The sequence below is a fragment of the Rhinatrema bivittatum genome, chromosome 8 (genome assembly GCF_901001135.1).
Source record: "Rhinatrema bivittatum chromosome 8, aRhiBiv1.1, whole genome shotgun sequence".
Taxonomy (NCBI): domain Eukaryota; kingdom Metazoa; phylum Chordata; class Amphibia; order Gymnophiona; family Rhinatrematidae; genus Rhinatrema; species Rhinatrema bivittatum.
Genome location: NC_042622.1, coordinates 5,789,660 through 5,815,339, shown reverse-complemented (window position 1 = coordinate 5,815,339; position 25,680 = coordinate 5,789,660). Strand labels below are relative to the sequence as shown.

The 25,680-nt window shown below is 45.7% G+C and overlaps 1 protein-coding gene across 2 annotated transcripts in view; it reads right to left on the bottom strand.

Moving 5' to 3' along the window:
* Positions 1 to 25,680, bottom strand: part of FNDC11 (fibronectin type III domain containing 11) — a 91,836-nt gene that overhangs the window by 48,864 nt on the left and 17,292 nt on the right. Inside the window, exon 1 of one of the 2 annotated variants that reach the window (XM_029612892.1) lies at positions 8,565 to 8,651. The exons of the other annotated variant lie outside the window; for it this stretch is intronic. The gene's annotated coding sequence lies outside the window, so the exon portion shown is untranslated. Of the gene's footprint in view, positions 1 to 8,564; positions 8,652 to 25,680 lie in introns of those variants that run through there. 2 annotated transcript variants of the gene reach the window in all.

The following is a 25,680-nucleotide window of genomic DNA, read 5'->3' as shown; positions in this document are numbered from 1 at the left end:
TACAGTCAAGGAAATTGGTTACAGTCAAGGAAATAAAGCCACAAATTACCAAGATGAGGACTATCCAATGTAACTGCTGTGGAGCCTTTATTCTGAGGGAAAGCATCTGGAAACTTAGAGCTTGCCCAATTTGTGCACAACTCTCATCCTTGAAAATGGAGCTGACTGTGATTAAAGATCAATTAGCTTCAATTAAAAGAATTACACCCACATTGCATTACTCAGAAAATAATTCCCCAATACCACAAACAAACCAGGAGTCAAGAAAAGGAGATCCATTAGGCTCAGGTAGGACCCACAGTCACCCATTCTTGACAGAAGAGCAGCCAACAGGTATACCGCCCCACTCAAACAGGTCATCAGGAAATTCTTTAAAAACCAGGAATACAGTTGGCTCTGGTAGAATTAGACCTGTGATGAGGAGACACACAATGTACCAAATGCAAAAAGAACAACAAGCCTTCTCTAAAATAAAAACTGAAGAAGTTCTTGAGAAAAGCATTGCAGTATTACCAGAAAAGAGAGAGAAAACACAATGCATGCAGTATTTAAAGATCCATAAGCAAAAAAAAAATCTAATTGAGATGGAAAACTCTGTCAACAGTGGCACTACCGCAAAAAGAAATAGTGAAGTGAATAACAAATCTCAACAAATATCTCACAAGGAGTCCAGGAAATGCAATAACCGTAAAGAGAGTACCTGGAAGGCTATGACCACAAATGCTCATAGTTTGGGAAATAAAATCCCAGATCTGCAGGCCCTAATGGCTGAGGCAGAATTGGACATTGTTGCTATCACAGAAACATGGTTCACAGAATCTCATGAATGGGATACAACAATACCAGGCTACAACTTGTTAAGGAAGGACAGAGAGGATAGAAAAGGGGGAGGTGTGGCTCTTTATGTCAGAAACAACATCCAAGCAACTGAGCTACAAGGAAGTTGGGGTATTGAAGAAGCTCTATGGGTCGACCTAAAAAACGATGACGGAGCATCCATTTATATTGGAGTGGTTTACAGGCCTCCAAACCAAAAGGAAGAGCTGGACAGAGATCTGGTTAAAGACATCCATAAGATAGGTAAGAAGGGAGAAGTGGTGATCGTGGGTGACTTTAATATGCCAGATGTAGACTGGAAAATCCCATCTGCAGAAACTAAAAATAGTAGAGCGATAGTGGATGCCATGCAAGTATCTTTGTTCAAACAAATGGTGTTGGAACCCACGAGAGAAGGAGCTATACTCGACTTAGTGCTCACTAATGCAGATAATGTCTCAGATGTCCAGGTGGGCGCCCACCTCAGCAGCAGTGATCATCAAACGGTATGGTTTAATATCACTAAAAGAATAGGGAAAAGAACCACAAAGACCCGAGTTTTACAGTTCAAAAACACAGACTTTGAGGAAATGGGGAACTACCTGGAGGAAGAACTTAAAGGATGGGAGAACGAGAGAGATGTGGATCAGCAGTGGACCAATCTAAAAGGAGCAATCACCAAGGCAACTGCTCTATATGTTAGAAATGTAAAGAAAAGCAAAAGAAAACTGAAACCTATCTGGTTCTCAATGGAGGTGGCTGACAAAATTAAAGCTAAAAGAACAGCATTCAAGAAATATAAAGGATCCCAAAGGGAGGAGCACAAAGAAGAATATTTGTATCAACTAAGGGAGACAAAGAAATTAATCAAGTTGGCAAAGAGTCAAGCGGAAGAGAGGATTGCCAAGGAGATAAAAAATGGTGACAAAACATTTTTCAGATACATCAGCGAAAAGAGAAAGGTCCAAAGTGGTATAGTGAAATTGAAAGGTGGTAATGATCAATGTGTAGAGAGAGACGAAGAAATGGCAGAAATATTAAACGAATACTTCAGCTCTGTGTTCACTAAAGAAGACCCTGGAGAAGGACCATCTCTAAACAACAAGAAACTGGAGGGAAGGGGAATAGATGAAAATCCTTTTACAGTAGAAAATGTGTGGGAAGAACTAAAGAACCTGAAAGTGGACAAAGCCATGGGGCCTGATGGGATTCATCCAAGGATATTGAGGGAGCTCAGAGATGTTCTGGCGGGTCCGCTGTGTGACCTGTTCAATAGATCCCTAGAAACGGGAGTGGTGCCGAGTGATTGGAGAAGAGCGGTGGTGGTCCCGCTTCACAAGAGTGGGAACAGGGAAGAGGCAGGCAACTACAGACCGGTTAGCCTCACTTCGGTGGTGGGAAAAGTAATGGAGTCACTGCTGAAAGAGAGAATAGTCAACTATCTACAGTCTGGAGAATTGATGGACCAGAGGCAGCATGGATTCACCAGGGGAAGATCCTGTCAGACAAATTTGATTGACTTTTTTGACTGGGTAACCAAGGAATTGGATCAAGGAAGAGCACTAGATGTCATCTACTTGGATTTCAGCAAAGCTTTTGATACGGTTCCGCACAGGAGACTGGTGAATAAAACGAGAAGCTTGGGAGTGAGTGCCGATGTGGTGACCTGGATTGCAAATTGGTTGACGGACAGAAAACAATGTGTGATGGTAAATGGAGCCTTCTCTGAAGAGAGAGCGGTTTTAAGTGGTGTGCCGCAAGGATCGGTGTTGGGACCGGTCCTGTTCAATATCTTTGTGAGCGACATTGCAGACGGGATAGAAGGTAAGGTTTGTCTTTTTGCGGATGACACTAAGATCTGCAACAGAGTGGACACGCCGGAAGGAGTGGAGAGAATGAGACGGGATCTAAGGAAACTGGAAGAGTGGTCGAAGATATGGCAGCTGAGATTCAATGCCAAGAAGTGCAAAGTCATGCATATGGGGAGTGGAAATCCGAATGAACTGTACTCGATGGGGGGGGAAAGGCTGATGAGCACGGAGCAGGAGAGGGACCTTGGGGTGATAGTGTCTAATGATGTGAAGACAGCGAAACAATGCGACAAGGCGATAGCAAAAGCCAGAAGAATGCTGGGCTGCATAGAGAGAGGAATATCGAGTAAGAAAAGGGAAGTGATTATTCCCTTGTACAGGTCCTTGGTGAGGCCTCACCTGGAGTACTGTGTTCAGTTCTGGAGACCGTATCTACAAAAAGACAAAGACAAGATGGAAGCGGTACAGAGAAGGGCGACCAGGAAGGTGGAGGATCTTCATAGGATGACGTACGAGGAGAGATTGAAGAATCTAAATATGTACACCCTGGAGGAGAGGAGGAGCAGAGGTGATATGATACAGACTTTCAGATACTTGAAAGGTTTTAATGATCCAAAAACAACGACAAACCTCTTCCGTAGGAAAATAATCAGCAGAACCAGGGGTCACGATTTGAGGCTCCAGGGAGGAAGATTCAGAACCAATGTCAGGAAGTATTTCTTCACGGAGAGGGTGGTGGATGCCTGGAATGCCCTTCCGGAGGAAGTGGTGAAGACCAGAACTGTGAAAGACTTCAAAGGGGCGTGGGATAAACACTGCGGATCCATAAAGTCAAGAGGCCGCCAATGAAGAGTGGGTGACTCGCCAGAATGATGGCTATTGACACAATACCCTTACTAAATAAACATACACATGCTTACTGTGACTCCTACATCGCTCTAAGCTTCAACAGCAAGAGGTAATGGAAAAAAGGATTTGCACTCATAAAGAGGGGAGTAGCTGGCTTGTTACGGCGGTTACTACCCCAAACCAAATATGCCTGATACTTCACTTTCAATGCATATACAGCATAGCTCTCTGCTTCAATGACAGGGGAGAAGAATAACTGATACTTCACACATCCAGCAGAGCTCTCTGCTACAACGGCAAAGGAGAAGAAAAAGGGTTCGCACTCAAAACGCGGGGAGTAGCTGGCTTGTTACGGCAGTTACTACCCCAAACCAAATGTGCCTGATACTTCACTTTCCATGCATATCCAGCATGGTTCTCTCCTGCATCGGCATGGGAGAAAGACTGATACATCACGCATTTCCAGCATAGCTCTCTGCTTCAAGGGCAGGGGGAAAAAAAAAAAAAAAAACAAACCCTGATGCTTCACGCATATCCTGCATAGCTTCAACGACAGGGGTGAAGAAAAAAAAGGATTCGCAATCACAAAGCGAGGAGTAGCTGGCTTGTTACGGCGGTTACTACCCCAACCAAATGTGCCTGATACTTCACTTTCAATGCATATCCAGCATGGCTCTCTGCTTCTACAGCAGGGGAGAAGAAAAAAAAAAAAAAAAAAAAAAAACCAACAAGAGCTGTACAACATAGTCTAGGTAAAACAAATAAGCATGGGTGTAGCTTGCTTATCGCGGCGGTTACTGCCCCTACTACCCCTAACTAATCAAGCTAGATATTTCACTTGCATGCAGCTCCATCACTGCTCTCTACATTAATGGTGGGGGTGGAAGGGGAATAGAACAAGGAGCTAAGAGTAACAGATAAGAATGAGAGAAAAAATGTGTGAGGCTTGCTGGGCAGACTGGATGGGCCATTCGGTCTTCTTCTGCCGTCATTTCTATGTTTCTATGTTTCTATGTTTCTATATCTGGGTGTGAGAATGTGTGTGTGTGTGTGTGAATGGTAGCCTGTCTGCCTGGGTGTAGGTGTGTCTGTGTGTGTGTGTGTGTGTATGTGAATGGGAGCCTGCTTGGGGGGGGGGTGAGAGAGAGAGAGCATATGTATGTGAGAGTCTGTATGTGTATGTGAGAGAGAGAACATGTGGGCGTGAAAGCCTGTGTATGTGTGAAGGAGTGTATGGGTGTGTGGAAGTGGGAGTCTGCATGTGTGAGAGAGCACGTGAGAGTAGGAGCCTGTGTCTGATAGTGCAGCCTGTATGTGAGAATGAGAGCCTGTGTGTATACATGTATGTATTGGAATGGAAGTCTGCATGTGAAAGCCTGTGTGTTTGTGTGGGAATATGAAGCTGTGAGAGAGAACATGTAAAAGTGAGAGCCTGTGTGTATCTGAGGGGGAATAGGAACCTGCATGTGAGAGACAGTATATGAGAGTGAGAGCCTGAGTGTGTATGAGAAAATAGCAGCCTGCATGTGAGCGCATGTAAGAGTGAAAGTCTGTGTGTGTATGTATGTATGGGAGTAGGAAGCTGCATGAGAGTGCCTGTGGTATGTGTGTGTGAGAGAGCATGTAAGAGCGAGAGCCTGTGTGTGTGTGTGTTTGTGAGAATGGAAGCCTGTGTGTAAGAGATTATGAGAGTAAGAGCCTGCATATGAGCGAGAGCATGCAAGAGTGGGATCCTGTATGATGGACAGTTTGTGTGTGAGAGCACTCATGTGAGAGAGCGCCTGTGTCTTTGTATGAAGGAGGAAGGAAAGAAGACAGGAGGAGAGAGAAGAAACAGAATAAAAGAGACCATGAAAAAGGAATAAGAAAAAGACAGGTAAGGGGAAAAAAAGAGACTGGGACTGACTGTTTAGAAAAATAAGATCAGACAACAAAGGCAAAATAAATTATTTTGCCTTTCAGTGATTGGAATATGCCATCTTTGGGAATGTGTATTTATTATATATTTGCATTTTGCTTTTTGTTTAGTATTCCAGAATTCACAGAGTCTGGTTTTCCTGGCTTTCCATTTCAGTTTTGCCTGTATGTTCCAGTTTCTAATTTGTAGTCTCTTATTCTGTATTAGATAAGGGTCTATCTGTGATGTGCATGTGTGACAGAAGTGCAGTATTTTGACTAGTGTGTAGTTTCTCTGTAGGGATTTGCAGCAGTCTGGTTTGTTCTGTTTGCCCAGTAGGTGGTGTATTAGTGTTCTAGGGCCTGGTGTGTCACACACAGCCTCTCACAGCACATTTACACACTCGCACATACAGATGAATTTTAAAAGCTCCATGCACGCCAAAGTCAGGAGATACGCACAGAAGTTGGGCCAGTGTGTGCTGCGCAGATTTTAAAAGCTATGCGAGTAGGTACATTTCTGCCAGTACGTACACAAAAATATTTTGCAAAAAAGGAGTGGGGCATGGGTGTTCCTAGATTTCTCAATGAAATCTGTGCGTAAGTATTTACGGGGTCCCCTACCGCAAGGTGTGTAAGCCCTGAAATGGGATTTTATGGATAAATGTAGGCTAGTTAACTAGGGAGCTTAGGAAGTCCTATCCTTTACTTGGGCAAACTGGGAATGAACTGGGGAAACTGGTAAATAGGTCGGTGCGCATCTACTAAAATCCCTCCACTTACACGGTAGCGGCATTTGCGTGCACATGTGCATGTCTATATAAAGTTGTGCACACATGTATGTGTGTACAGCTTATTTTACACCATGCACACATATATGCGCGTATGTTATAACATGGCGACGTCCATTGGCATGAGCCGGTATACTTGCGTCCATGTGGCTGTTTAAAAGTTACTGTCCCAATGTGTGTGAGAGAGAGGGAATGTGTGTAAGAGAGAGGAAGTGCGTGTGAGAGCATTGGCATGCGCATGAGAGAGGGAGTGTGTGAAAGAATGAATGTTTTGTATGTGTGTGTGTGTGTGTGTGTGTGTGTGTGTATGAATGAGAGAGGAGATAGTTTGTGTGGCACTACCTTCCACAATCTACGATAATCTCAGGGTGAGTGGAAATCAGAAGATCCCGGGTACGGAGAGCAGAAGATTTTGTAATCCTTATTAGTTTTAATTATTGGGTTTAATTTGATGTTTCTATTGTTTTGAAATATTTTTTTGTTTGTTTTTGAGAAATATTCGAACATTTTTTAATTATTGGATGTTTTATTCATCAGATGTTTTGAAATATTTTATTGGTGTTTGGTAAATATTGGACCAAATTTATGCAAGTTTTTTTTAAATTATTGGATGTTCGTTGGCTGTTTTGACATTTATTCTTTTTATTAGCATGGTTTTAATATTATGAATGATGTTTTATATCTCTTGATGTTTTGTGAGGAATATTTTTCCATTGTTACTGCATAACACAGTCGGGCTTGTGGTTTCCAGTACAGATTTTGTTGGCAGGTTTCTATTTTGCATTTAGTGAGAGTTTGTCTGTATTTTAGAGGTCCATTTCTTGTGGAACTTGAATTCTTGCTGTGAAAATGATGGTACTTATCACTGGCTTTCACGGCATTATAGTCCCCTCTCCCTCATTTATACTTTACACAGAAGTTTGCTCTTTATTAATTTGATTTGCATGCAGAAAATGGTTTTGAATGTTCTTGCAGAAAATATTGTTTCATTCACATATTTATTGTAACTGCTGTTAGTAGATTAGGCAGTTATTTTAAGGGCTGGATTTGCTAATTTTCCCTCTAAGAGTTGGGTTGCTGTGAACATAAATTTGATAGGCTTTTTGCACTGAAGGAAGTAGTGCTCACAAGGTAATGGAGGGTGGGCTGTGTTGTAGGGCACCGGGCAGCAGCAAAGTTTCTGGTGCATCACCAACTTCAGCAGTCACCCTATGCACCTGGCACCAGAGGGCATTTCCTGTTCGGGGCCAACAAATGACGTGTGCACAGCGTCAGCCAAACATTACACAAGGCCTCTCTAAGGGTATCCCTTGCCTGTTGGTGTCTTAGACCCTGATGAACTCTGTACCTTGGGGAAGCTTCCCCACCCCACCCAATGCACTGGAAATTGACACTGGGACAGAAGTCATTGATGCTGATGCCTTCCTGGGATTCAGCATCGGAGCCCTTCGGCCAGACGCCAGAAGAGTTTCCAGCAGAGTTTGGATCTCAGTTTGCAAGGCTACTGGTGATGTAGATGCCAATGCACTGGTGCTTGCAGTCCTATGATCCAACACTGCTTGGATCCTTTTTCACAGTTTCTCTTTGAAAGCTGCATGGGATGCAGGAGGTGTGAGCAGATCTGTCTGTTGCGATGCCTGAGATTGATGCAAAGAGCTGGCCTGTCTGCAGGAATGCTTTGGGGGATTTATGGCAACAGCCAGACTCTTCCCTTCCCCAGGTCTTAGACTTTTGGCAGTCACTGGTGCTCCTTTGCTGACAATGGGCTGCCTCCCTGGCCCTTCTGGGTGCTAAGTGCTGCTCCTTCCACGCCAGTACTTTTCTTGGAGAGCTGCTCCAGGTGAGAGCAGCAGCCTCTGCGGGGATGCTCTGAAACACCGTGCTCATTTCCCGGGCAGAGTACGCACATATCATGGGGATATGCTGGCCCGCTTGGCTGAAAAATCAACAAGGCAAAATGATATAACTTGATTTGAACAAAACAATGCACCAATTCTGATGCACACGATGGCTGATGAAAAATGAAAGAAATTTTGAATCTGATCAAAAAACCTGCCTAGTGTTAATGTCTCACCTAAGAAGGGTGAGATAAGGTGAACTGAGAGGCCCCATGGTGAAAACATTTATTAAGAAAGAAAATGTTAGAAACGTTGGGCTTTGTGGGAAAAGCCCTGATCAGATGCCCTGGGCCAGCGTTTCATTGCCCAGCCCTGTCGTCCGCCAGTCACGTGACATGCTGTATGCGCTATGCTCTTTATACCCTGGACGTGTGCTAACGAGAGGGGAGTCAGTTCCTTACCCCACTCTGAGGCCAGAGATTTTATTCCTCTTTTTCTGAAGGTAATAAAAATCCATCTCCATTCTTTTTCAGTAGATGAAGCCCCTCCCTCCCAAGAATTACCTGTTCTCTTTTTCACAATGTGGTGTCAGAGATGCCAATCATTCCTGCTTCTCACATTATTTTCTATTTACTTCATCTGAAGTCTTCTCTATAATTAAAGAGAAAAGAAATGGGTAAGTGACAGACCCCAGTGCTAGCGTCAGGGACACAGGGGCACACAGCAGTAATAGGGCGGTCCTTAAATATCCACCTTGGCGGCTGAATATCACTCATCAGTCATTCCTCGGGCAGGGACTGGAGGAGAGAGGGGAGTGGACAGATGTAAAAAAGCTGCTGGAGGCTTTGAATATTTGGCAGTTGGCGATAGCTCCTGAGAGCGATTAAAGAAATAATAACAAGATATAATTAATCTTTTGTGCTCCACCTTCCATGAATGACTCTTCAAAGCAGAGGGCTTACAATTTTGGAGGGGGATTTTGAAAAGCCTTTGCAAGCTTGCAACGGGGCTTTTGAATGTTGCTGTGCTAGCATCTTACATTTCTGAACCCTGTTCAAAATCACTCCCCCTACTTTGTGGCTGAAGCAATGGGGAGGGTAAGAGGACTTGCCCAGGGTCACGAGGAGGAGCTCTGGGATTTGAACCCTGGCTTCTCTAATAAGTTACCCGCTGCTCTATCTGTTAACTTAGTGCAGTAAAGCAGTGCTTCTCAACCTTGTTCCCACCCTGACTCACCTGGCAGACCACGCTCACATGTCTGACACTCTCACGTCTGACTCACCTGGCAGACCATGCTCACATGTCTGACACTCTCACAAGTCTGACTCACCTGGCAGACCACGCTCACATGTCTGACACTCTCACATGTCTGACTCACCTGGCAGACCTCGCTCACATGTCTGACACTCTCACATGTCTGACTCACCTGGCAGACCACGCTCACATGTCTGACACTCTCACAAGTCTGACTCACCTGGCAGACCACGCTCACATGTCTGACACTCTCACATGTCTGACTCACCTGGCAGACCTCGCTCACATGTCTGACACTCTCACATGTCTGACTCACCTGGCAGACCACGCTCACATGTCTGACACTCTCACAAGTCTGACTCACCTGGCAGACCACGCTCACATGTCTGACACTCTCACATGTCTGACTCACCTGGCAGACCTCGCTCACATGTCTGACACTCTCACATGTCTGACTCACCTGGCAGACCACGCTCACATGTCTGACACTCTCACATGTCTGACTCACCTGGCAAACCATGCTCACATGTCTCACACTCTCACAAGTCTGACTCACCTGGCAGACCACGCTCACATGTCTGACACTCTCACATGTATGACTCACCTGGCAGACCACGCTCACATGTCTGACACTCTGCTCATTACAATTCACGGCGGAAATAAAAAAAGAAAGTGTTGTGCGTCCCGGCCGCGTGGGTGCTCATCTGGCATTACCATCCACTAGCGCAGGCTTACCCGCGGCCGCAAACCCCCGGCGTCCCCATCTCTACAGGCCTCACAGCGGAGCTCACGTCGGGGCTCCGCGTCCTCAGCTGGCTCAGCTCCGCCCCTAGGCGCGCGCGCAGCCGACCTCACGATACTTAAAGGGCCCAGCGCGGGAAACCTTCGGGAGGCGCACCCCGATGACGTCATCAGCCTTCCATATATAAGGCAGGGCTCAAAGCCCTGATCCCCTGCCTTGGCAATCGGGTCGGCACAGCTTGTGTAGTGAGTTTGCCTTCGTGTTCCAAGTGTCTCCTGTTCCCGTGTCCTTCTCAGGTAGAATCTATCCAGACTGACTTCTTGGTACTGACCACTGCCTGCCTGACCATTCCTCTGTCTGCTGCCTGGAACTGACCACTGCCGCCTGGAACTGACCACTGCCTGCCTGACCATTCCTCTGTCTCCCGCCTGGAACTGACCACTGCCGCCTGGAACTGACCACTGCCTGCCTGACCATTCCTCTGTCTGCCGCCTGGAATCGACCCTCGCTTGCCACGACTACGCACGGACTGACTCTGGTATTGACCCCTGCTTTGGCTGATCTCTCTTGGACTGATATTCTGGCTTTGACCCTTGCGCTTCACTCGGACACTCTCTTCCGGCCCCCGGTGACCTTCGGACCTACGCACTTGCATAACAACCACGGCTTCCACGTGGCTGGACCTGCAGGTGCTGCCTGTCTAATCCGGAGGACTTCTCTGAACTGTTACCTCCCGAGTTCTCCGGAGCTTCCGGTTCTGGTCTAGTCCACTCGCTCTGCATCAGCCACGCACCCTTGCTTGTGGTGGGCACACCTCTCTGATACCTCTCTGGGAGACCACCGGAGGCCCACCTAAGTCCAGGCGGTCCGGGTACCCAAGGGCTCAACCTGCAGAAACCTCAGACTGTTATTGGTGAAGCTCCAGCGAGCCTCTGTCTCCTCGTGTGCTCTGCCCCTTGGTGGCAGGCGCTTTCTGGGTCTGACCAGAGGGCCATACCAATCCTGCACCAGGCCGAGGGTCCACCTCCAGCGCAACATAAAGATCCAGTATTATTTTTATTGTTAAGAATGACACAAGGGAAAGATACGTATTCTGTCTGAACAGAAATTGCAAAAATAGTAAACATCCCACACCAAAACAGCACCAATTTCCAGCACTTAAACAGTAACCACCTTACCTAAGAAAAGGCAACACTGGAAATATTACACCAGGCCTTAAGACACCAATACATCTCCTATTAGGAAAATGGACCAAGTCAGGCTGCTACAGAGCCCTACACAGAAACTACACGCCAGCAGGAAACCTCACCTGAATCACGTGCTGACCCTCACCTAACAAAGAATAAAGAGACCAAAACGCATAACTAGAAGCATGCAAACAAAAACTGAACTGGAAACTGCAACAAGCCAGAGTCTCTGTATGCAGTGCAACAAAGGAAAAAAGAAACATCACACATCCTTATAAAACAAATCAAGAAACATAAAATCATCAGCAGTAAAACTGTACCAACAAAAAGAACAGATTATTTCAAAACAGCTGATGAATGAAATATCCAATAATTATAACTCATATCAAAAATTTCTAGATACCAATAAACTATTTCAAAATAGCAGACACAAAGACCCAGTAATGAAAAATAATAAGGATACAAAAAAATGTTTTGCTTTGCATACCTGGGAACATTTGATATCCAGGTGCCCTGAGATTGTTTTGAATTAGCAAGAGGAGGGATGATTTGCTTGCAACTTTCTCCTCTCTCTCTCACACTGGCTCTCAGTCACTCACATATACACATGTTTTTTCTCTCTCCCTTATATAGGCTGTTAATCACACATTTACACACATGCTGTCTTTTCACACACACACACACACACACACACACACACACAGGCTTTTACTCACATACATGCTATCTCTTTCTCACACATACAGACTCTCATTCACATGCTTACACACATGCTCTCTCTCCTTCTCTCACTTACACACAGGCTCTCAATCACACACAGACACACATGCTCTCTCTCTCACTTATACACACAGGCTCTTAAACATACATACACATGACCTCTCACTTACACGTACAGGTTCTCAATCATACATTTACATTCATGCTATCTCTCTCACACACTCAGGCTCTCAATCATACACACATACTCTCTTTCACACAAAGAGGTTTTCATAAGAACATAAGAAAATGCCATACTGGGTCAGACCAAGGGTCCATCAAGCCCAGCATCCTGTTTCCAACAGTGGCCAATCCAGGCCATAAGAACCTGGCAAGTACCCAGAAGCTAAGTCTATTCCATGTAACCATTGCTAATGGCAGTGGCTATTTTCTAAGTGAACTTAAGAGCAAGTAATGGACTTCTCCTCCAAGAACTTATCCAATCCTTTTTTAAACCCAGCTATACTAACTGCACTAACCACATCCTCTGGCAACAAATGCCAGAGTTTAATTGTGCGTTGAGTAAAAAAGAACTTTCTCCGATTAGTTTTAAATGTGCCACGTGCTAACTTCATGGAGTGCCCCCTAGTCTTTCTATTATCCGGAAGAGTAAATAACCGATTCACATCTACCCGTTCTAGACCTCTCATAATTTTAAACATCTCTATCATATCCCCCCTCAGCCGTCTCTTCCCCAAGCTGAAACGTCCTAACCTCTTTAGTCTTTCCTCATAGGGGAGCTGTTCCATTCCCCTTATCATTTTGGTAGCCCTTCTCTGTACCTTCTCCATCGCAATTATATCTTTTTTGAGATGCGGCGACCAGAATTGTACACAGTATTTATTTATTTATTTTATTTATAGACTTTTCTTTGCCGACATTCGTGAGGCACATCATACCGGCTTACATTGAACTGAAAGGAGGAAAATACACAGTATTCAAGGTGCGGTCTCACCATGGAGCGATACAGAGGCATTATGACATTTTCTGTTTTATTCACCATTCCCTTTCTAATAATTCCCAACATTCTGTTTGCTTTTTTGACTGCCGCAGCACACTGCACCGACGATTTCAATGTGTTATCCACTATGACACCTAGATCTCTTTCTTGGGTTGTAGTACCTAATATGGAACCCAACATTGTGTACTTATAGCATGGGTTATTTTTCCCTATATGCATCACTTTGCACTTATCCACATTAAATTTCATCTGCCATTTGGATGCCCAATCTTCCAGTCTCACAAGGTCTTCCTGCAATTTATCACAATCTGCTTGAGATTTAACTACTCTGAACAATTTTGTGTCATCTGCAAATTTGATTCTCACTCGTCGTATTTCTTTCCAGATCAATTATAAATATATTGAAAAGTAAGGGTCCCAATACAGATCCCTGAGGCACTCCACTGTCCACTCCCTTCCACTGAGAAAATTGTCCAATTAATCCTACTCTCTGTTTCCTGTCTTTTAGCCAGTTTGCAATCCAAGAAAGAACATCGCCACCTATCCCATGACTTTTTACTTTTCCTAGAAGCCTCTAATGAGGAACTTTGTCAAATGCCTTCTGAAAGTCCAAGTATACTACATCTACCGGTTCACCTTTATCCACATGTTTATTAACTCCTTCAAAAAAGTGAAGCAGATTTGTGAGGCAAGACTTGCCTTGGGTAAAGCCATGCTGACTTTGTTCCATTAAACCATGTCTTTCTATATGTTCTGTGATTTTGATGTTTAGAACACTTTCCACTATTTTTCCTGGCACTGAAGTCAGGCTAACTGGTCTGTAGTTTCCCGGATCACCCCTGGAGCCCTTTTTAAATATTGGGGTTATATTTGCTATCCTCTAGTCTTCAGGTACAATGGATGATTTTAATGACAGGTTACAAATTTTTACTAATAGGTTTGAAATTTCATTTTTTAGTTCCTTCAGAACTCTGGGGTGTATACCATCTGGTCCAGGTGATTTACTACTCTTCAGTTTGTCAATCAGGTCTACCACATCTTCTAGGTTCACCGTGATTTGATTCAGTCCATCTGAATCATTACCCATGAAAACCTTCTCCATTACAGGCACCTCCCCAACATCCTCTTCAGTAAACACCGAAGCAAAGAAATCATTTAATCATCTAATGGTCCAGCTGACTTACTCACAGGCTTTCTGCTTCGGATATATTTTAAAAAGGTTTTACTGTGAGTTTTTGCCTCTACAGCCAACTTCTTTTCAAATTCTCTCTTAGCCTGTCTTATCAATGTCTTACATTTAACTTGCCAACGTTTATGCTTTATCCTATTTTCTTCTGTTGGATCCTTCTTCCAATTTTTGAATGAAGATCTTTTGGCTAAAATAGCTTCTTTCACCTCCCCTTTTAACCATGCCGGTAAAAGGTTTGCCTTCTTTCCACCTTTCTTAATGTGTGGAATACATCTGGACTGTGCTTCTAGAATGGTATTTTTAACCCTATGAGATGTCGTGCAGATGTGGGTACATTTTCCGGTTCATGCACACCACGAGCCACCACATCCTCTCTTCCACACCTCTGGGTATTGCATGGGAACCCTATGAGGTGTCGTGCAGATGTGGGTACATTTTCCGGCTCATGCACCCCATGAGCCATCACATCCTGTTTTCCACACCTCTGAATATTGCATGGGAACCCTATGAGGTGTCGTGCACATGTGGGTGCATTTTCCGACTCATGAACCTCACGAGCCACCACATCCTCTCTTCCACAACTCTGGGTATTGCATGGGAACCCTATGAGGTGTCGTGCACATGTGGGTGTGTTTTCCAGCTCATGCACCCCATGAGCCACCACATCCTCTCTTCCACACCTCTGGGTATTGTATGGGAACCCTATGAGGTGTTGTACAGATGTGGGTGCGTTTTCCGGCTCATGCACCCCACTAGCCATCACATCCTCTCTTCCACAACTCTGGGTATTGTATGGGAACCTTATGAGGTGTCGTGCAGATGTGGGTGCGTTTTCCGGCTCATGCACCCCACGAGCCACCACATCCTCTTTTCCACACCTCTGGGTACTCTATGGGAACCCTATGAGGTGTCGTGCAGATGTGGGTGCGTTTTCCGGCTCATGCACCCCACTAGCCATCACATCCTCTCTTCCACAACTCTGGGTATTGCATGGGAACCCTATGAGGTGTCGTGCACATGTGGGTGTGTTTTCCAGCTCATGCACCCCATGACCCACCACATCCTCTCTTCCACACCTCTGGGTATTGCATGGGAACCCTATGAGGTGTCGGGCAGATGTGGGTGCGCTTTCCGGCTCATGCACCCTACGAGCCACCACATCCTCTCTTCCACACCTCTGGGTATTGCATGGGAAACCTATGAGGTGTCGTGCACGTGGGCGTGTTTTCCGGCTCATGCACCCCACGAGCCACCACATCCTCTCTTCCACACCTCTGGGTATTGTGTGGGAACCCTATGAGGTGTCGTGCACATGTGGGTGCATTTTCCGGTTCATGCACCCCATGAGCCACCACATCCTCTCTTCCACACCTCTGGATATTGTGTGGGAACCCTATGAGGTGTCGTGCACATGTGGGTGCATTTTCCGGTTCATGCACCCCATGAGCCACCACATCCTCTCTTCCACACTTCTGGGTATTGTATGGGAACCCTATGAGGTGTCGTGCAGATGTGGGTGTGTTTTCCGGCTCATGCACCCCACAAACCACCACATCCTCTCTTCCACACTTCTGGGTATTGTATGGGAACTCTATGAGGTGTTGTGCACATGTGGGTGCGTTTTCCAGCTCATGCACCCCACGAGCCACCACATCCTCTCTTCCACACTTCTGGGTATTGTATGGGAACCCTATAAGGTGTCGGACAGATGTGGGTGTGTTTTCCGGCTCATGCACCCCACGAACCACTACATCCTCTCTTCCACACCTCTGGGTATTGCATGGGAACCCTATGAGGTGTCGTGCACATGTGGGTGCGTTTTCTGGCGATTTGATAACATTCACCTATGTATGCGCGTAGACGTGCGCCATGATAAAATTGGCTATACGCGTTGACATGTGCACACGATTCCACACTGATGTGTGCAAATGCCGCCTCGATCATGCAAGTGGGGGATCTGCGCACCGACACCATTACCTGGTTCCCAGTTATCCCCAGTAAAGGAGAGGATTTCCTAGAGCCCTAGCTACCTTGCCTCCCTCTAACCCTCTTAGCCCCGAGCCTTGAAACCCCTCTGACTAGCGCTTGTGCACATAAATGCTTGCGTGCATACTTTAGCTTTCAGACCTGGAACGCCCATGCCACGCCCACATCCTGACCCATTTTTTTACTTTTTGATTTGTGCTTGTGTAGTCGCGTGGTTTTTAAACTCTGCCCGGTGCGCACCCGGGTATGTCCTGGCTTTGGTGCACGTACTGCTTTTAAAATCCACTAGTTAGATTTTTGTTTTTTCTGTTCATCATTAAAGCCTTTCAGGTATCCGAAGGCTGTATCATATCTCCCCTGCACCTCCTCTCCTCCAGGGAATACATATTCAGATCCTTCAGCCTCTCCTCATAGGTCTTCCGATATTAAACAAACCCCAAACCATTTTGGTTGGCCTTCTCTGGACCGCCTCCATTCCATCTATCTTTCAACACAGAATGGCAAGCCTACTGAGGAGGGCTTTAAACTAGAACAAAGCCAGAAGGGAAGTCAAACATTAAATACTCATCTAGAAATGGGAAATATGGGGAAAAAAGGCAATATTTGGAAAGCTCTGTATACTAATGCTCTCATGGTATGGGGAATAAAATCCCAGATCTAGAGGCAGTCATGGAAGCTGATTTAGATATAGTAGCAGTCACAGAGACCTGGTACATGGAAAACCATGACTGGGATATAGTTATACCCAGCTACAACCTATTCAGGAAGGAAGGGAGGAGGCGTGGCATTATATATAAAGAACAGTATTAAAGCAACAGCATTGCTGGGCTTACAAAATAATTTGGAAAGAGGAAATGGAACATCTACTTATACTGGTGTAATATACAGACCTCCAGCACAGACCGAGGAGATAGATAGAGGTTTAATGGAGGATATTCACAGGATTGCTGTGAAAGGGGAGGTGCTGCTGCTAGGGGATTTTAATCTTCCAGATATTGATTGGGAATCAATATCTGGAAGATTAAAATCCTGGATTCATTGCAAGAATTGTTCTGTCAACTGGTAATGGAAGCACACGGGAGGGGGGCGATACTGGGCTGGTGCTTACCCACGGGGACGGTATCTCTGATGTTGTAGTGGATGATCATCTGGGAGCCAGTGACCACCGGATGGTGTGGTTCAGTATTAGGATGTAAGAAATGAAGTTTGATTCTAAGGCGAGGGTCCTAGATGTCAGGAAAAATCACTTTCACAAAAGGGAGGAGCACCTCAAGGAGTCGTCAGCTGGGTGGGAAAATTTAAGGGAAGTAGAAGGGCAGTGGGCAAAACTAAAAGGCGATATCATAAGGGCAACTATGGTTATGGCTGTCTATTTGTAACCCACTTCTGCAGAAGCCCTAGGCAGCTAACAATCAAAACATTCAGAATTGCTCAACTCGTGCACATGAAGACCACAAAACCAAATTAAATAAAATACATCATAATATAATGTAAAATAAAAAAGAATCATAAAATCATACAAAAAAGAAATAGAAATTATAGAACTTCAAACTACAGAGAAAACAGTAAATCATGAGAATAACAGTACTGGCAAATAAGCACCTCTTAGATGATAGAACCAGTATATGCCTGTTCCAATAAAAAGCTCTTTAAAAGCTCACAGATTGTAGTTGAAGCAACAAGTCATTCCATTCTTCAGGAGAAGCCACTGAAAAGGATCAACGTCTTGTCTAGTAGCGCCATTTGGAAGGAGCGTAGAGATCTTTTTGGAATAAATGGTTTGAGTAAATGACAAGTCCATGGTATTGAAGGATGCCCACGCATTTTATGTACCAGTGTAGCTGTTTTATATCTGATCCTCCATTTGATGGGCAAGTTTTTGGGTACTTGCCAGGTTCTTTTGGCCTGGATGGGCCACTGTTGGAAACAGGATGCTGGGCTTGATGGACCCTTGGTCTGACCCAGTATGGCATGTTCTTATGTTCTTAATGTAGATCAGATAAAACTGCCACAATGTGTTCTCAAACTGACCATCCAGAAACAAGTTGAGCGGCAGCATTTTGTAAAAGCTGCAGTGACTTCAAGGCACATTACAGTAATCCAAGTTTGGCATAATCAATGCTTGAACCACCAGAGAAAAATCACAGGGATTCAGAAAGTATTAGAGGATGTATAAGACGTAATTTGTAGCAGCCAGAACTAACGACTGATTTAATTTGTGGAACAATGTTGCGGTCCTGGCCGCGAGCACCGCGACCAGACCCTTACCTCCTTGTTCCCGGACCTGCTCCCACCTCTGGAGCCCTGGCTTGCGGCCTGTTTGACGCCGTCCCCGCTGGGGCTGCGCCGCCGGGAAGGTGCCTGAGGACTCCCTGCTCCTAGGCGTGCGCGCGCGCCATTTGGGCGCCTTTCTAGCCCGTTTCCCGCCAGTGGTGACTCCACCCAGTTCCTGACGTCAGACGCCGCAGCCTTGATAAGCCGACCGCGGCCATCCAGTCCTCGCCTTGCAACGGGTTAGCTTCCCAGTTTCCTGTTGCGCTGTGCCCTGGAGTGACTCGCTTGGCTTCGTCGCTCCATTCCTGCTACAGTACCTGCTTGGTTCCTGTCTGCTTGCTACAGTTCCTGCCTGGTTCCAGTACCCGAGTCTTGCCTGGTTCCAGTACCTGAGTCTTGCTACAGTTCTTGCCTGGTTCCAGTACCTGAGTCCTGCTACAGTTCCTGCCTGGTTCCAGAACCCGAACCCAGTTACAGTATTGCTACTGTCCTAATCTGGTTCCAGTTAACTGTCCTGATCCACAATCCGCCTAAGTCCCAGCGGCTGGGCCCCTACGGGCACCTCCCAGGGGGCTTCGGTCTACAAGGGTGAAGCCACCTAAGTCCCAGCGGTTGGGCTCCTACGGGCTCCTCCCGGGGGAGTACCAGCTTCCAGGGTGAAGAGCATCTACGTCCCGCCTGAACATCTGCCTGCTATTCATTAGAGACATTGACCATCTATTCCCAGTCTCCAGCAGGTCGGCCCAAGGGTCCACTAAACTGAGACTCCGACAACAGATTGCAAGGCCATGGACTCGGCGGATGCACCCGCTCCCTTGGATCTGCCCGGGATGGCCCGGCAGATGCTATAGCACCAGAGCTGCATTGATACTTTGGCAGCCACGGTGGAACGGCTATCCTCGCGCCTGGAATCCTTGCCTCCCGCTGGCAGGGCCCCCAAGGGTCACGGCTCTTCGGTGACTCAGTTACCGGCACCCTCCCGCTACGCTGGTGATTTAAGGACGTGCTGCGGCTTCCTGAACCAATGTTTTGTACGGTTCTCCCTTTGCCTCGGCAGTTTCCCTCGGATGCGGTGAAAGTGGTATATATCTTGTCCTTGCTCGATGGGAAAGCCTTGATATGGGCTTCTCCCCTTTGGGAAAACAATGATTCTTCACTAACGGATTTACAACTGTTCATCACGAACTTTCGCCAGGCTTTTGATGAACCCGCCCGAGTAGCCACGGCTACGTCTGATCTGCTACAACTTCGTCAGGGGGCTCGCTCCTTGGCAGATTACGCAATGGAGTTTCGGACTTTAGCCCAGGAAGTAGGTTGGCAAGATGGTAGTGTTAAGGCCATCTTCCTGGAAGGCCTCTCCAGATGCATTAAGGATGAGATTGCGGCTCGAGATCTGCCGGAGGACCTCAACGCCTTGATTGAGATGGCTGCTCGCATTGACCGCTGCCTACAGCAACGGGCCAAGGAGCAGCGCTCTTCTCGCCACAGTGCGACTCGTGGGCCGAGACCTGCGCCCTCTCCTAAGAGTTCTCGTCCCGACGCTCCCACCTGCGAACCCATGCAACTGGCGCGGGCCCCGCTTTCTGCTGAAGAAAGACAACATCGCCGTTCGCTGAAGTTGTGTTTATATTGTGGCCAGAAGGGCCACTTCTTGGCACGCTGCCAGGAGCGTGCGGAAAACGCCAAAGCCTAGGAGGTCGGGAGGAGCTCCTCCTAGGCTGTGCTACAGCTCCTCAATGTACAGTTCCTGTTACTCTGGAATATCCTGGAGGCTCCTTTGAGATGATGGCGTTCCTGGATTCCGGAGCCGGAGGTAATTTAATCCTGCAAGACCTAGTCTCCCAGTTGCGGATTCCTACGCATAGACGGGAGGTCCCATTACGAATTACCTCTATCCAGGGGACGCTCCTTCCTGGTCCCGTCTAGATGTCTACGGCACCCATTACGGTCCGCACCGGGGCGATCCATTCGGAGGAGATAGCCTTCCTAGTGTTGGATAAGGCTGTCCACCCTGTGGTGCTAGGGTTGCCGTGGTTACAGAAACACTCGCCCACGATTCAGTGGGATACGCTACAGATTGTTAAGAGGAGCCCCTTCTGCCTGGCTAATTGTATGAAAGTGCCTAAGACTCCCACACTTCCGTTGATGCACTCTGCCGTGAGTCCCCCTGCACCTTATGAGGACTTCACGGATGTATTCTCCAAAACCAAGACGGAGATCCTTCCGCAGCATCGTCCGTATGACTGTGCTATTGACTTGCTACCTGGTACTATGCCCCCTCGAAGAAGGGTTTATCCCTTATCTATACCTGAGACTCGGGCCATGTCCGAGTACATTGCAGAGAATTTGGCCAAGGGATTTATCCGCCCGTCCAAGTCGCCTGCAGATGCAGCACTAGCCTGTTTCAACCCAGGTAACACCTTAGGCCAGAGTTCCTTCACCTTGTCCCGGAGCCGGTGATCAATCCGAATGGCCAAGGCTACTAATTCGTCCAACGAGTCAGGTGTTTTGTGAGCAACCAGCTCGTCCTTTAAACGGGTATCCAGGCCTCTACAAAAGAGAGTCTTGAGACATTTGGGGTCCCAGCGGAGTTCCGCTGCAAGAGTTTTGAACTCTATGGCAAATTCAGCCAAAGATCTGTTGCCTTGCTTCAATTCAACCAAAGCAGAACCGGCTACAGAAGTTCGAGCAGGGTCTTCGAAAATGGATTTAAACAAGTCCATAAATCCTTCTATGTCCTGCAAAATGGGGTCCTTGCATTCCCACAAGGTAGATGCCCAAGACAAGGCCCTACCATCCAAGTAAGAAAGGATGTAGGTAGTCTTGGAGAGAGCCGTAGGAAACAATGATGGCTGTAAGGTAAAGTGCATACAGCACTGGTTTAAAAAGCCCCGGATCTTCTGGATTTCTCCGGAAAAGCGGATTGGAGCTGCCAGTGGTACAGCAGTCTTTAAAGTTACGTCCAGTAACTGACCTTCATGGTTAGAAGCTGTGCCTTGAACCTTCTGTGTGTGTAGCTGATGAAACACTTAAGAAAGTTTCTCCAAGGCGTCTTGCTGCTCCACAATGCGCTGGGCCAGGCCTGGTATGGTCTGCAAGGCATTGAGTTGTGCCGGATCCATGGAGTTAGCAATCTGTTACTGTTTAATAAAAGAACTAGTGTGTGTCTGTCTCCAAACTCTGAGCCTGACCGGTGATCCCTCTCGGGATCTTCCCCCGGGGGCGTGGTCATCTGCCACCGGCCCAAGGATCCACCCACAATTATCCCAAACAATAACACTCATCCAGCCTTCCATGTCTTCAGCCTTTCCTTGGCCCTTGGACTGACCTCCAGTACTGACCCTAGCCTGTGACCTGACCATTCTTGTCTGCTGTTTTAGGTACACAACACAGAAAGTATATTATATCCCCTACCAAGGTAACACACACCATACACATGTAGGGGCAGCATCAATATTATACAATAAATTGTTCAATATATCACGTTTTACAATAGCACTATACCCATAGGGCTGAATTTTAAAAGCTCTTCGCATATAAATCGCCTTATGCGCGCCGGGCCTATTTTATAAAGGCCCAGTGACAGGCGTAAAGCCCCGGGACACGTCTAAGTCCCGGGGCTTTACTAAAGGGGTGGTCAGGGGGCGGGGAAGTCTGGGGTCAGGGCCAGAGGCCTCTGACACAGCGGCCATTTGCCGGTGTGTTGGAGGATCGCCTGCTGGTGTGTGTAACCTGTGCCTGCCTCCAGGCAGGCACAAAAGGTGAGATAAGAAATTGGAGGGGTTAGAGCAGGGCTAGGGGGGGAAGGGGTGGGAAGGTTAGTTAAGGGGGAAAGGAAGTTCCCTCACAGGCCGCTCCGATTTCGAAGCGGCCTGGGAGGGAACGGGGGAAGGCAGCGCGGCTCGGCACGCACAAGGTACACAATTGTGCACCCCCTTGTGCGCGCACATGTTATAAAATCAGGCGTACATGTGTGCGCGCCGGATAGCGCGCTCACGTATATGCCTGAGCTCAGGTCTTAAAATCTACCCCATAAAGTACAAAACTTTATTATTTTTTCATTGTACACTTATATTAGTATATCAACATTTTAAATGTTCAAAATATACAAAGAATATACAAAATGTTTGTACAAAAATAGCATCAGATATATCAGTGTATTACATATATCAAAAAATACAAAAACATTTTTTCAATACTCAAAATGCACCTACAAACACACATCATCATACATTCAACAAACATCGAAAATCATATATAAAATCCAACATTATCTATATCCCACCCACTCACACAGTTTCCCAAATCATAAATTCCAACAAGTGCCTTGTTTCACCCCACACAGGCTTCTTCAGGGGATATGTTAATACGTTATTCACATAAAACCACTGAATCACTCTTCCACAATGCTGAACCCCACCAGCTGGATTCGTATTCTCTGTATGTAGCACGAACACCATCCCACACAAAATGCAATTAATGTGTGTTGATGGATATCATTGAAGAAGCTATGTTAAGAAAAGCTGTAACAAGAAGAATGGTATGAATATGGTGAAGTTTTGAGGATTATTTTGTGTAAGTGGTTAATATATTTTGGGGATTGTTGGGTTGAATAGGAATATTTTGAAAGTATTCTCAAATGATCATTGTATATTTTTGCAGATTGTGTGGGATGGTGTTCGAGTTACATACAGAGAGTACGGATCGAGCTGGTGGGGTTCAGCATTGTGGAAGAGTGATTCAGCGGTTTTATGTGAATAACATATTAACATATTCCCTGAAGAAGCCTGTGTGGGGTGAAACTAGGGACCTTGTTGAGGTTTATGATTCAGGATATGGAATGAGTGGAATATAGATAATGTTGGGTTTGGGGTTATGTGTTGTGTGGGTTTTATATGATGATTTTAAATGTATATATTTAAATGTATAAAAGCATATCGTGGAAACATGCTATGTTTCCACGATATGCTTTTATTTTATGCCTCATAATATGTCTAATACTATTCTCATATTATCTTTACATTATATTATATGATATGCTCATTATATTAGCTCCTTGTTCCATGTTCTATGTAAAGCCTAGGGCACCCATACTAAGCCCATAGTGTTTATTTTGCTGTTAAATGTAAACCGAAGTGATTTGTATCTTTTACAGGAACTCCGGTATATAAAAAATAAATAAATAAATGTATGATGATGTGTGTGTGTAGGTGTCATTATGAGTATTGAAAAAATGTTTTTGTATTTTTTGATATATGTAATACGCTGATATATCTGATGCTATTTTTGTAGAAACATTTTTTATATTCTTTGTATATTTTGTACATTTAAAACATTGATATACTAATATAAATGTGCAATGAAAAAATAATAAAGTTTTGTACTTTTTTATGGGAATACTGCTATTGTAAAACGTGATATATTGAACTGAACAATTGATTGTATAATATTGACGCAGCCCCTACATGATTATGGTGTGCATTCTTGTCTGGCCCCAGCCTGTCTATGGAACCTCTCCTAGCCATCATCAGGACACTCACCTAAGTCCTGCCAGCCCCCAGAACCCAAAGGCTCAACCCATAGGGAAAGGGGCTGGTATAGGCAAAGCTCCAGCTAAGTCTCTGCATCGTCTTCTGCCAGTTGGCAGGGAGAACCTACTGGGCCTTCCCTGCCGGTGGTGTCAACCTCACTCCAACACAAAAGTCCACAACTCTAACATGTACATCCTGAAGCCCTCACAGAGGCCAGCCAATAGCTTGCACATGGGTGCTAAGCAGATGTTAAACAGAGATCCTGATAAGGCTGACCCATGTAGGATTCCCAAGTACATGCTGTAAATACCCAAATCTTTTCCATTGTTCCAACCTTGTTGCCATTTGTCGTGTAAATAGGATTGAAACCATCACAAGGCCTATCCTGAGAGGCCTAAACCATGTAAGCAATGTATCAAAATTCCATGCTCAACAGTGTCGCGTGCGGCAGTGAGGTTGAGCATTACTACTAAATAAATGCGTCCACTGTCCATGCCTCTTCTAAGTGAATCAATGAGGGTCAGCAATAAAAATACAGTATCATACACTAATCTTTTTGTTAGGAATGCAAATAAAGGGAAAAGAGACCTTTATGGTTTTCTAAAGAAGTAACTGAAAAGGTAAGGGAGAAAAGGTTAGCAATCATAAACTACAAGAGAACGCAGAAAGAGGGAGACAATATCTGGAAAAATTGACAGAAGCTGGGCAAGTGATCAGGAGTGCGAAAATTAAAATAGAGAAAAAATAGTAAATATGGTAAAAATGGGGACAAGATTATTTTTTTTAGATATGTTAGTGATAGGAGGAAGTGCAAAAGTGTTATTGTGAGACTCAGAGGTGAAGGGAAGGAATATGTAGAGGCTGATGAGGAAAAAACAAAATTGCTTAACAAATCTTTCTGGGTTCACTGGAGCAGGACCACATAAAGCAAACACAAATAAGATTGGAAGTGAGGTAAACCTCAAACGATTTTCAGCACAGTGAGTCTGTGAGGAGCTAACTAAACTTAAAGTAGATAAGACGATGGGGCTGGAGGGGACACATCCGAGGGTACTAATGGACTTTAGAGATGTCCTGGCAGCTCCGCTGGTGACCTTTTCAATGCTTCCTTAGAGCTGGGAGTAGTTCCGGAGGACTGGAGACAGGAGGATGCGATTCCTATTCATAAAAGTGGAAGTGAGGAGGAGGCTGGGAACTATAAGATAGTCTAACTTCTGAGGTGAGCACACTAATGGAATCGCTGCTAAAACAGAGGATGGTGCAATTTTTGGAATCCAATGGACTGCAAGATCCGAGGTAGCAGGGTTTTACCAGAGGTAAATCCTGTCAGATGAACCTGATCAATTTCTTTGATTGGGTGACCAGGGAGCTGGGAGAGCGCTAGATGTAGTGTACTTGGATTTCACCAAGGCCTTTGACACGGTTCTTCACAGAAGACGTAAATAAATTGTGCACCCTTGGCAGGGATCCTAGAGTGACTGACTTGGTTGAAAACTGGCTGCGATGGAGGCGACAAAGGGGAGTGGTAAATGGAGATTTCTGTGAGGAGGGGGTTGTTACTAGCAGCGTGCCTCAGGAATTGGTCCTTGGACTGGTTCTTTTCAATATCTTTATGAGCGACATTATTTATTTATTTATTTATTTAACAGCTTTTCTATACCGACATTAAAATACACATCATATCGGTTTACAAGGGAAAGGAGGCTGAATGGAAGCACTCGGTACTGATAGTGCTTGGGGCCTACTAGAAACCTCAGGTATTTGTGATGAGATGGAATTATCGCGATATGGAGTGT